General features: G+C 39.5%; 1 non-coding gene across 1 annotated transcript; it reads left to right on the plus strand.

The window, feature by feature from the left end:
- Nucleotides 1-6,951: 6,951 nt before the first annotated feature.
- Nucleotides 6,952-7,022, plus strand: trnag-gcc (transfer RNA glycine (anticodon GCC)). The gene has a single exon. It is a non-coding gene; the product is annotated as a tRNA-Gly (tRNA).
- Nucleotides 7,023-10,335: the final 3,313 nt, after the last annotated feature.

Here is a 10,335-nt window from a genome sequence, read left to right on the forward strand (position 1 = left end):
AATACTAAAGACAATACTGGCTCAATACCAATACGGGCTTTGACGTGCTAATGCGTTGGTTTAACAGTCCGGGTGTGGCAGGCTTCCAATGTCGACTCGACTCGATTGGAAGACAATGAACGTATTTTAGCCCTAAATAAATTAATAGCAAACATGGTTTACATAAAATACATTTTTCCAAGAAAGTTTATAATAATACGATCTATAGTTGAAATCTGAGCCTACTTTAAAAATAAAGGAAAAGCATTTTCAGAGAGCAATCACGCTGTGTTTATGTAGAAAAAGCGATTAGGTTTATGAGCAATCTAATTACCTATTCGCATAAAACGCTATATAAAATAAAGTTTATTTAGAGATGAATGATCAGTGTCGCAGTTTAAATAATGGGAGTCAGGAAACTAACACACAATTAAATTTGCCTGTGGAGTGTATCTTATTAAGCTATAAATTGTATTTTGAGTGCGTTTTTTGACTTTTTTTTAATTGCATTTTCGGCGCGGACAGCACATACAAGGGTTAATGAACTGCGCCAAGAAATTTAAAATAGTATTCTTTAGGTGTGAGGGTAGGAGTGGACCGCAGCAGGCATAATCAGCAAACCAGGAAAACAAAGAACAGGACAGGTGAGATGTGTATCCAGAAAGCGAGTGATCAGAAAAAGGAAATGGAAAACGCAGAAAAAGGAAACGCTTTACAGGATAAAAACAATAACAACAGTAGTGGCTGGGCAAACGATTTTTTTTAATCGAAATACAAATTGAGATACTGTACTGTATAATGATGTGCATGAACAAAGGTATACTGCAATTTTCCTTAGATACGCGATTAATGCTTCATAGGAGGAGGCGGTCTTTTCCTCTTGTCTAACAGTCTGTCCACAAACAAAACATTCCTGTTAGACAAGAGGAATTGAAAAAAAACAATTTTGTCAATGAAAACCGGTGTGTGTGTCTCTCCCTGCTGGATGTCCCTCTCACAAACTGCTGAATGAATAAAATAATTTTATTGAAAACGCGTTTGCGATTGTCTGGTATTTAATTTGGTCCCTTTTAACTGTTTTTCGATCTACTGTATTGCTTTGAGATGCCACTTTTAAAGGCGATATGTAAAATAAAGTTTTTTATTATTGTTATAGAGAAACATGATCAGATTTTCCCTGGTTCAGAAAAAAGTTCTAAAGTGCTACACATAACTTTCTTAATTCGATGTATTTAAAGCAGTGAACTACTGTAGGTGTCACATAACATTCAGAAATACAATCACGTATTTGACAAATAAAAACGATTATAATCTAATCCTTCCACATTTGATCCCAAAATCCCAAGAAATATAAATCTTGACGGGTAGAAAGCTATGCTGAAAGTTTATTAAGATACTTAGAAGACAAAGATACTGTATCAATTTATGTTGCATTAGCCTGATTATGATTAAAAAACACATATAATTAAACACGCGTTTGCGATTTAAATCAGAACACGATTTAAATCAATATAAATGTTTATATTGTAACGCATACTGTCCAGCCTCCATTTCTCTATAAAAATTTACTCTGTTGCACACACACACACAATAGAAGCAGGAGCCACTGTCAGAAGGGAAGATATGTTCAAAATATCGCAAATATCGATCATGTTGCGATAGTTTGAAATATAAAAGTCAATTGATTGTCCATAATATCGCTATTCTATTTTTTCGAAGAAATGTTTGTTAAAAGAAAAGTCTAGCACCAGCTGGATTCGAACACACAACCTGCCCGCTGGTAGTCACGCACCTAGACCAGTCGGCTACAAGACAGCACGCATGAACAGGCAGGCGAAACAGCCCTACACAGCCCTGTCGCAGCACACGAATACCGTTATTAAATTCTTTAGATACGCGATTCCATATTATATTAGCAGAAAAGCTTAAAACTACCACTTTTTCACACGCTATTTCACATGCTAGTTAAATACTTCGATGCTTAAAATCGTTAGGGAGAAATGGAATACTGGTGTGTATTTTTTTCTTTAAAGTACCAAGAAAAGCTATATACTGTATGTCTATGTTCCAAAATTAATATCATTTATGGCCTTCACACGCGTTACAGTATGCTCCTATTCTTTTTATGCTCAGCTACTAAGATTTCCCTTCAGTGGTAAAATTCAATATCTACAACGGGCACAGCAAAGACGTTTACTGTACTGTAAGTCTTTCTACGACAAACCAACGAACCACGAGTGCCCCTGTTGGTCAACCAATCACGTACTGCGGTGCCACGCGTCATCTTGCGTCACACTGAGCGACGCCACCTGCGGTACGTGTCTGTAACGCGCACTTTGAATGGCTGCATCTGTATAAGGAGGATAAGGATTTTGAAGTTGACTCGAAATCTGATAGGTAACCAGTGCAAGGACTTGAAAACAGGTGTAATGCATCCCTGATAGGATTCTTGCTGTCATATTCTGAACATATTGAAGATTGCTCAGTGTGGATTTAATTTCACCAGTGAACAGGATGTGCATTTATTAATTCTAGAAAAAAAGCCTTTCTTGATTTCTCTAGTTCCCTTTAAAATAAACTATTATTCCACAATGCAGAGTATTACATGGCCAGTATTTACACATGATATTTGTGATTTAAAGAAATTAACACAAGCAGCTTTTGGAGATTTAAGTGTTGGCTGAGTTATTGCAGGATAAAAGACTAGAGATGTTGGCAAGAAGAAGATAATTTGGGGAAAGCTGAGGAATACACTTATAACAAGAACACTTCCTAATGGGGTTAGGCATACTTTTGATGAAGATGATGAAGTTAACAGACTATATGTTTACATAGATGCTGAAATAAGGATTGTATTTTAGATTATGTGTAGTTGCTGGCATTGAACTGTGTGTTGGATGCACATGAATTGAAGGAATGGGCAAACATAGCTGATGCGGATCCACAGAGCCAGCACATTAAGATGTTTATAATTAGAGGCAATTTGTTTAAATAACTAGGTATGGATACTGATGTGCAAGAGAGGTGGAAAGGCTGTTTCCTTAAGCCAGCACTATTAAATATTTTATTCTCAGTGAGATGCTGCCATTTCATCGTGGGTTTCTAACACTGTGTATAGTTCCATCCACACAGTGCCTTTACTTCCATCCATTTCTAATCTCTTTATCCAGTACAGAGGATTTGGAGCCTATCCCAGTAAGCAACGGACCCTGGACATAGCGCCAGTCCATCACAGGACAGACAGACACAAACACACACACACCAGGGCCAGTTTTCCCATAAACCAATTAACTTACCAGTATGTTTCGGAGTGCGAGAGGGAGTCATATCACACATATGGAGAAAAACCATGTAACCCAGAGAGAACATGTAAAACCCCCACACACAGGATTTCAGGAATTGATCCTAGGACCCCAGTACTGCAAGATAGCAATGCTAACCACTTCGCCACCATTATAAATGGATGGGTATCTTAGTTATCTTTCTAGTTCACAGGTTTGCATGCATAATTTAATTTTGAAAGCCACTGAGACATGTCATGGAAATATAACTATCAAGGAAGCCACAAGAGAGAGTTCTCACCTGAGTAAGGTCTTTATTTCAATATTGCAATATTGGGAGCCCTGCTACCACTTCGCAAAGTGCAACCAGAGACTCAATTTGTTACAAGCAGAACAGGGTTTTTATAAGACGTTGCGCTGTAAAAAAGTTCAGCACTTGGTCCCTTCTAAAACTTCCCCTTTCTCTAAGAGAAAACAGATTACATCATAGAGCGAGAGAAGAAAAACTAGATTTGTTATTCAAAGCTTATCAGTTACTTTCAGCTAATTCTAATGACCCAGACAGCATATATTGTTTTGGTACATTGTCTTCTAAACTAACCTAAACAGTGTACTTTGTTGACAAACTGATTTCTAAAATTCTGCACGTACTGTAGCACAGCAGTTACATCCTTGAAATATATTATCTAAAAGCGCCAATATATTTTTTTCAAAGCTCTCTACATTTTTAAGAATCAATTTACTTATTAGATTTCCACTTCAGACATCAGGTACTACTGTTGTATTTATGAAAAAGAAACAAAACAAAAAACATACTAACAACTGTGCCATCCTACTCCTTAGTTAATACATTTTATTATTCATAAACAGTTAACATTGTTAGCAAAATATTTTGAATTATATTTAACCCTATTTTTTCTTTAGTTTTGTATTTAACTTTAATTTAATATTATTGATTGCTAATAGTTTATGCTAACACCTAACTTTCTTAATTAGATGTATTTAAAACAGTGAACTAAGTGTAACATACTATTCAGAAATACAATCGAAAATAGTTTTGTGGTGTTTGTATGGATGAAACGTTTCTAAAATGTATAACGTAACAAAATTAAAGACGATTAAAATCTGTAATCTTTCCACTTGTAATGTCATTAGACAGAACAACACGTTTCTGGTTTGTTTTAATTAGTATTAGTTAGTAGTTAGTAGTTTTAATTTAATTAGTATTGCAATTTGCACTGATTCCCTTGCGAAGATATGGACTTAAGAATATTCGTGCCTGGTCAAAAAATGGCATTAAGCACTTAAAATTAATATGGTTAATAATAGTAAACTGTAACATGCTGTAACAAGATCGGTTAAACAGCGAAGAAAATGCTTTCAGAGGAAATGTTTCAGGTGTGAAGAACATAGATCTCCAATTCAATTTCAACCAAACCTGTTCGCACACACCCTGCCCCCACTACCATTAGAATATACACAAAGCACTGAAATCTTTTGAGCTAATGATCAGGTGACCCGAGAGAGAGCGAGAGAAACACCAAGGGGTGCGGAACCAGGGAACTATTTACATGGAAAACGGGCGATCTCCCCAGACTGTCCGCCCGTTTCACTGTTACCTGGATACCTCTTTATTTAGAACTCACAAACACTGATTTTTAGTTTCGAAGGATTCAAGTAGGGTTTTAGATGAAAGGCAGCGACCTTAATCAAGCCCAAATCATAATTGAACCCATTCAGAGCCTACATTACATTTTAGCGTTTCATTCTGAGCAGAAGACCCTCACACCTGAAGAAGGCTTGCGTTTTCTCTCTTCTCTTTTAAGCATGTGTACAATGTGTAATACAATTACAATGTGTAATTACAATGCGAATCGTATGAGGGTGGGGGGGAGGTGTCTTTCGCTGGAAATCTCGCCTTCTTCTACTTTACGAGCACAACCCCCTCTCTGCCGGAGTGCTGGCTGTGACAAATTAAACCGGTTTCACAGGTTTCAATCACAGACCATGTGACATGGGAGTCAGGAAACTAACACACAGCACCACCGGATTTGATAACACTATAAAAACGCTATAAAATAATGTGACTAGGCACAGAACAAGTTTACAGCACAGTACAATAATAAATGCTGACCATGACTTTAGAAGCATAAATTGCCTTACACTCAATTTAAACACAAGCTGTCTTTAGCCCTCTAAGCTGGTTCATACAGAAATGTAGAGATCCAGGCTCAGAACACACAGCTTCATTAGCGAATACATATGCAGGACAACTAGAGAAGACGTTTTACAGAGGATGGATTTTTAGAAACATCCCATCAGTGACATCACTGAAGTCAACTCCTAGGTACTGTAACTGTCGTGTGGATAGTTTCACAAGAATCAGACAAAGATTTAAGCATCGCTTGTTCTAGATAAAACTGCAAAAAAAACAACAACAACCCATAATGTACTTCTTTGCGGCTCTGTTTGCCCAAATCATATATTCACAACGTGAAATCTAGAAAATAATATTACGTAACCAAAATCCGCAATATGGAAACAGAACCTGTGTAATTGTTGATAGATGATGTACTCGTAACATTTTTTCAAGACGAACTACAACATTTAAAAAATGACTTGTATGTACTTGATATCTCTAATCAATCCACGGGTCCCAGCACAAAACGAAACTAAAACGCATACCGTTTCGCGCTTCTTATTAGTTGCTCAAAAGTAATTTGACCATATGAAATGCATAATATAAACCTAGAAACATATACGTGAGCAGTACTTAAGCACTGTAGTATCGGTGTTAAGACATACCTCTCAAATACTGTAAATCAAGTTAAAAATATCTCAAGACCGATTCTGGTCATAATGAAACCATGTTTCGTGTATGTTTTCTTTAAAGTACCGAGACCAGCCATATACTGTATGTTTATGTTCCAAAATTAATATCGTTTATGGCCTTCACACGCGTTGCAGTATGCTCCTATTCTTTTTATGCTCAGCTACTAAGATTTCCCTTCAGTGGTAAAATCAGATATGAATATTCAATACTTAAACGGGCACAGTTAAGACATTAAATATACATATACATACTGTATACAGTACAGTTTTCATACGGTAATATGTTTATGTTCCTAAATCAATCTCTTTTATGAGCATGTGAAAGGCATGGTGAATCGATTCTTAAAAATTACTGTACTTTGCATGATTGGAAACAAATGCGTGATTGCGAAATGCTGTGGTGTTACTTTTACAAAGACGGTCAATGAAAAAAAGAATGTTGACCAGGGCAATACTTTGAGTTTACACTTACAGCTTGTCCAAGGTCATTCATTATTAATACTATTAGTAATATCTTCGTTAAAGACTTTGATGGCCACAGCTCAAACATGAGAGGTTGAGCTTTATTAGCTCCACCTTGCGGAAATTCCGGATACTATTATTTTGCTTGTCGTATTATAGGAGAATTTACGGTAACTCGCGGTATTTACCGGTAGCTTGCGGTAGACTGCGTACAGCGTACCGCAAAATAATGCGGTATCGCCCGCGCATTTTGAATGGCTGCATCTGTAGGCTGCCAAAAGTCTCCGAAACCAAATTTTGATAGCAGAAAATTCTCACTCGTCCAGAAGTTCCCTTGGGACCCAACATCCAGCACAGAGTGGTAAAAAAGCGTCTTTTTTGTAGACCCTTGCAGCGTGCATTGGTGGTTCAGTGGTAGAATTCTCGCCTGCCACGCGGGAGGCCCGGGTTCGATTCCTGGCCAATGCAGTGGCTTTTGCAGCGAGCGGCTCCATCACTTGCATCCCCTTTCAACTCGCAACTGAAAACCCACTGAAGCTTAGAAGCTGTGAGCCAGGTCAGTACCCGGATGAGGATGACCTACAGGGAAAAGCAAAGCTTACAGCTGGAAGCGGTGTTAATGGAGCCAGCGGTGGGACGCTCACCCTGACGTCTGTGCGGGTCCCAATGCCCCAGTATAGTGACGGAGACGCTGTGTGGTAAAAAGGCGCTGTCTTTTGGATGAGATGTAAAACCGAGGTCATAGCTCTCTGTGGTCATTAAAAGTGACCACCAAAACCTTTGACAAAAGCTCTTGGTAATTGATGGTCTTCAATAATGCTTCTCCTTTAGGTACATTTAAATCAGCTGAAAAATGCTGTGAAATGGGGGGGCACTTCAGGCCAGTGTAGGATTTGAATTTGAATTTTTGAAGAACCATTAAACAGCACGAGAAGGCCCGTACACTGAATTGCAGGGCTTTCTATTCAAAGAAGGACAAAAGAAACTTCCCTGAATTCCATTTTTTGCAGCACAGAGAGGACAGCGAGAACAAGGCCTGTTAGCTCAGTTGGTTTGAGCGTGGTGCTAGTAACGCCAAAGTCTCTGGTTCGATCCCTGTTTGGGCCAGGCAGTCTCCTCCTCTCTTGCCAAAACCTGCTGCTTTCTTGCTGTGGTGAGATTGGTGGTAATGCAAAGACGCCACATACTACCGACAGACGAGAGTGTTGCGGGAGAAGAGAGAAGTGATGGAAGATTGAAGAGTGTCCTAGGTGGAGCCAAGATGAAGTGTCACAATTGCCTAGGGGAGGATTTCAAATGTTTAAGATGGTAAAAATAACCGGAAGTGATCCCCCAGTCCGGCGCAGTCTGACGTACTTCTGTCATATAAAGTAAAACTAGATGTCGAACTGGAGCCTCACCATTTGCATAAGTGAGGCTCCAGTTATACATCTAGTTTCACTTTAAATGACAAAACTGAAGAGACTTAAAAGAGCTGGAGAGGATTTCTTACAACTTTTGAGCCGGCACAGTTTTCGAAAACGTTTTATTTAAGCTGCACTATACAACACAGACAGCCAAGAGTCTCCAAAACAAAACGAATTGACAGATAGAAGAAAAGTCCCACTCGTCCTAAAGTTCCCAAAATCCAGCACTGAGCGTAAACAAAGTGTTCAAGTAGCGTGGGAATGCTACCCCTAATGCTAGCTGGAGTTTGAGTGTCTGGTTCAGAGTTTGCTCAAGAGTTTACCTTTCACAGATGCGCAAAGATGAATGCTGAGGGTGCACGCTTCAAGGCGCCTTACAGTGCAGAGAGTGATTAGAGACAATTCGTGACGTGTGCTCGTTCCCATATACCGTACGCCCCGGGTTGCAGTGCTAGGATGACGTCCAATACCGCTTCGGAACGTAATGGCATTATATTCAAGTGCAGGACGTGAGGGTTTTATTTTGTTCGTTTTGTTCTGCTCTGCTTTGCTTTGTTTTGCTTTCCATGGCGTTCGTAAGAGCGTCAATAAAAAGGCGATTCCTGCGTCTAACACGAATGTAAGAGCTATTTCAAGAGCGGCTTCTAAAATGCTTGTAGACATTTGTCTGTTGTTGATTGTTTTTTTGTGTCTAACAAAGTGCCATTTTCCTGTCCGGACGGGGAGACTTTATCATTCCCACATGAAGCAACCCTTAAGTCCTCTGAGGCGTGTCTGTCTGCAAGGCTTGTATTTTGGAAAGGTTTTTTTTTTAATGGAGAACGACTTTGAAAAAGGTTTCCGCCGGCGCCTCGCGATCCATGTGAGATTGTAGCAAGAACGCAGCAATGGCGGCGCGCGCTGTAGTCGTGTCCGAGTGGTTAAGGCAATGGACTAGAAATCCATTGGGGTCTCCCCGCGCAAGTTCGAATCCTGCTGACTACGGTGTCCTCCTCACGTCGTTGTGTGCCGGCGCAAGCAAGGAAAAGTGCCTTTTTGCTTTTCCTGGTGGTTTTAAAACGCGAGATCGCTTGTACCCGCTGCCTTGGAAAGAAATGTCTACATGTTTACTTGCACATTGTCTATTGTTTGTTTGTACATTGTCTTGATGCACTGTTTGCACTTTGTCTTGTTTTTTACACTTGTTTTACAATCGAGAGACCTTCTGTAAGTAAGAATTCCATTGTACCAGTACCGGTTACATATGGCAATAAAGTTCAAGTTCAAATGCTTCAGCGTCCGCAAACGGCATTTTGCAGCTGGAAGCAGATGGCGACGCTTTTTGCGGTCGCGTGCCTTGTGCCCCATTTCCGGCCTTTAACATCGAATCAATAAAGCTGTTAGAACCGACACCATAGGTGCTTTTCTTACAACTTTTGATCTGACTCAGTTTCGGAATGCAATTCCTGAACACTGCGAGAGACAACCTACAGATGCAGCCATTGAAAATGAGCGGTAAAAACCCGTGGTACAGTAACCAACCCGCAGGGCACCGTAGGGCACCGCGGTAAGTGATTGGCTGGCCAAAATGACCGACAGGGGCACTCGTGGTGCATTGGTTGGTAGTGAAAAGATTTCATCATCTAATGTCTTTACTGTGCACATTTCAATCCGCTTAGTTTTGAATATTTATATGGAATTTTACCACTAAAGGGAAATTTTAGTAGCTGAGCATAAAAAGAAGAGGAGCATAACGCATCTGAAGGTCATAAACGATATTAATTTAGGAACATAAACATTACTGTATGTACATAAACTGTACTGTGTATGGCTGGTCTTGATAGTGTAGTGGTTTGATGGGTTTACTGAGACAATTATCAATTGTAGCAGTAATCACGAGGTTGTTCGTTGGGGCTTTTAGAAAATCAATCGTCAGAACAACTAACAACGCACACACACGGGTTCAATACACGAGATACATTTATTAATATAAACTGTGCACCAAACATATACTAGTCTGCCTGGATACGAGCGGCAGACCTTACTGTGAGGGTTATCAATATACAAGGTATATAATCTCGAAGAGATGCAAACACAAAGAGATACACAACAGAGAATATATGTCAATATATATCGTTCGGTTACCAAATCGCTAATCAGTGTTATTACCCACTGTTACTCTAAACTCGGAAGTAAATACATTACTCATGAATTAAATTGATAACAACTTGTGTTGAGGTACAATTAAATTCTCGAGACGCAATGTAGAACATGGGGTTTACTTATCCACTGTGTTTGGATTTGGAATTTCCCGGCACGAACACCAAACCAGCTGACAGGCTCTGTTGCAGCGGTTGTCCAATGGGCGTTGTGTCGGCGTCCTCTTGCTACCGGCC

This window comes from Atractosteus spatula, unplaced genomic scaffold (genome assembly GCF_055471065.1).
Source record: "Atractosteus spatula isolate fAtrSpa1 unplaced genomic scaffold, fAtrSpa1.hap1 Scaffold_97, whole genome shotgun sequence".
NCBI lineage: Eukaryota > Metazoa > Chordata > Actinopteri > Semionotiformes > Lepisosteidae > Atractosteus > Atractosteus spatula.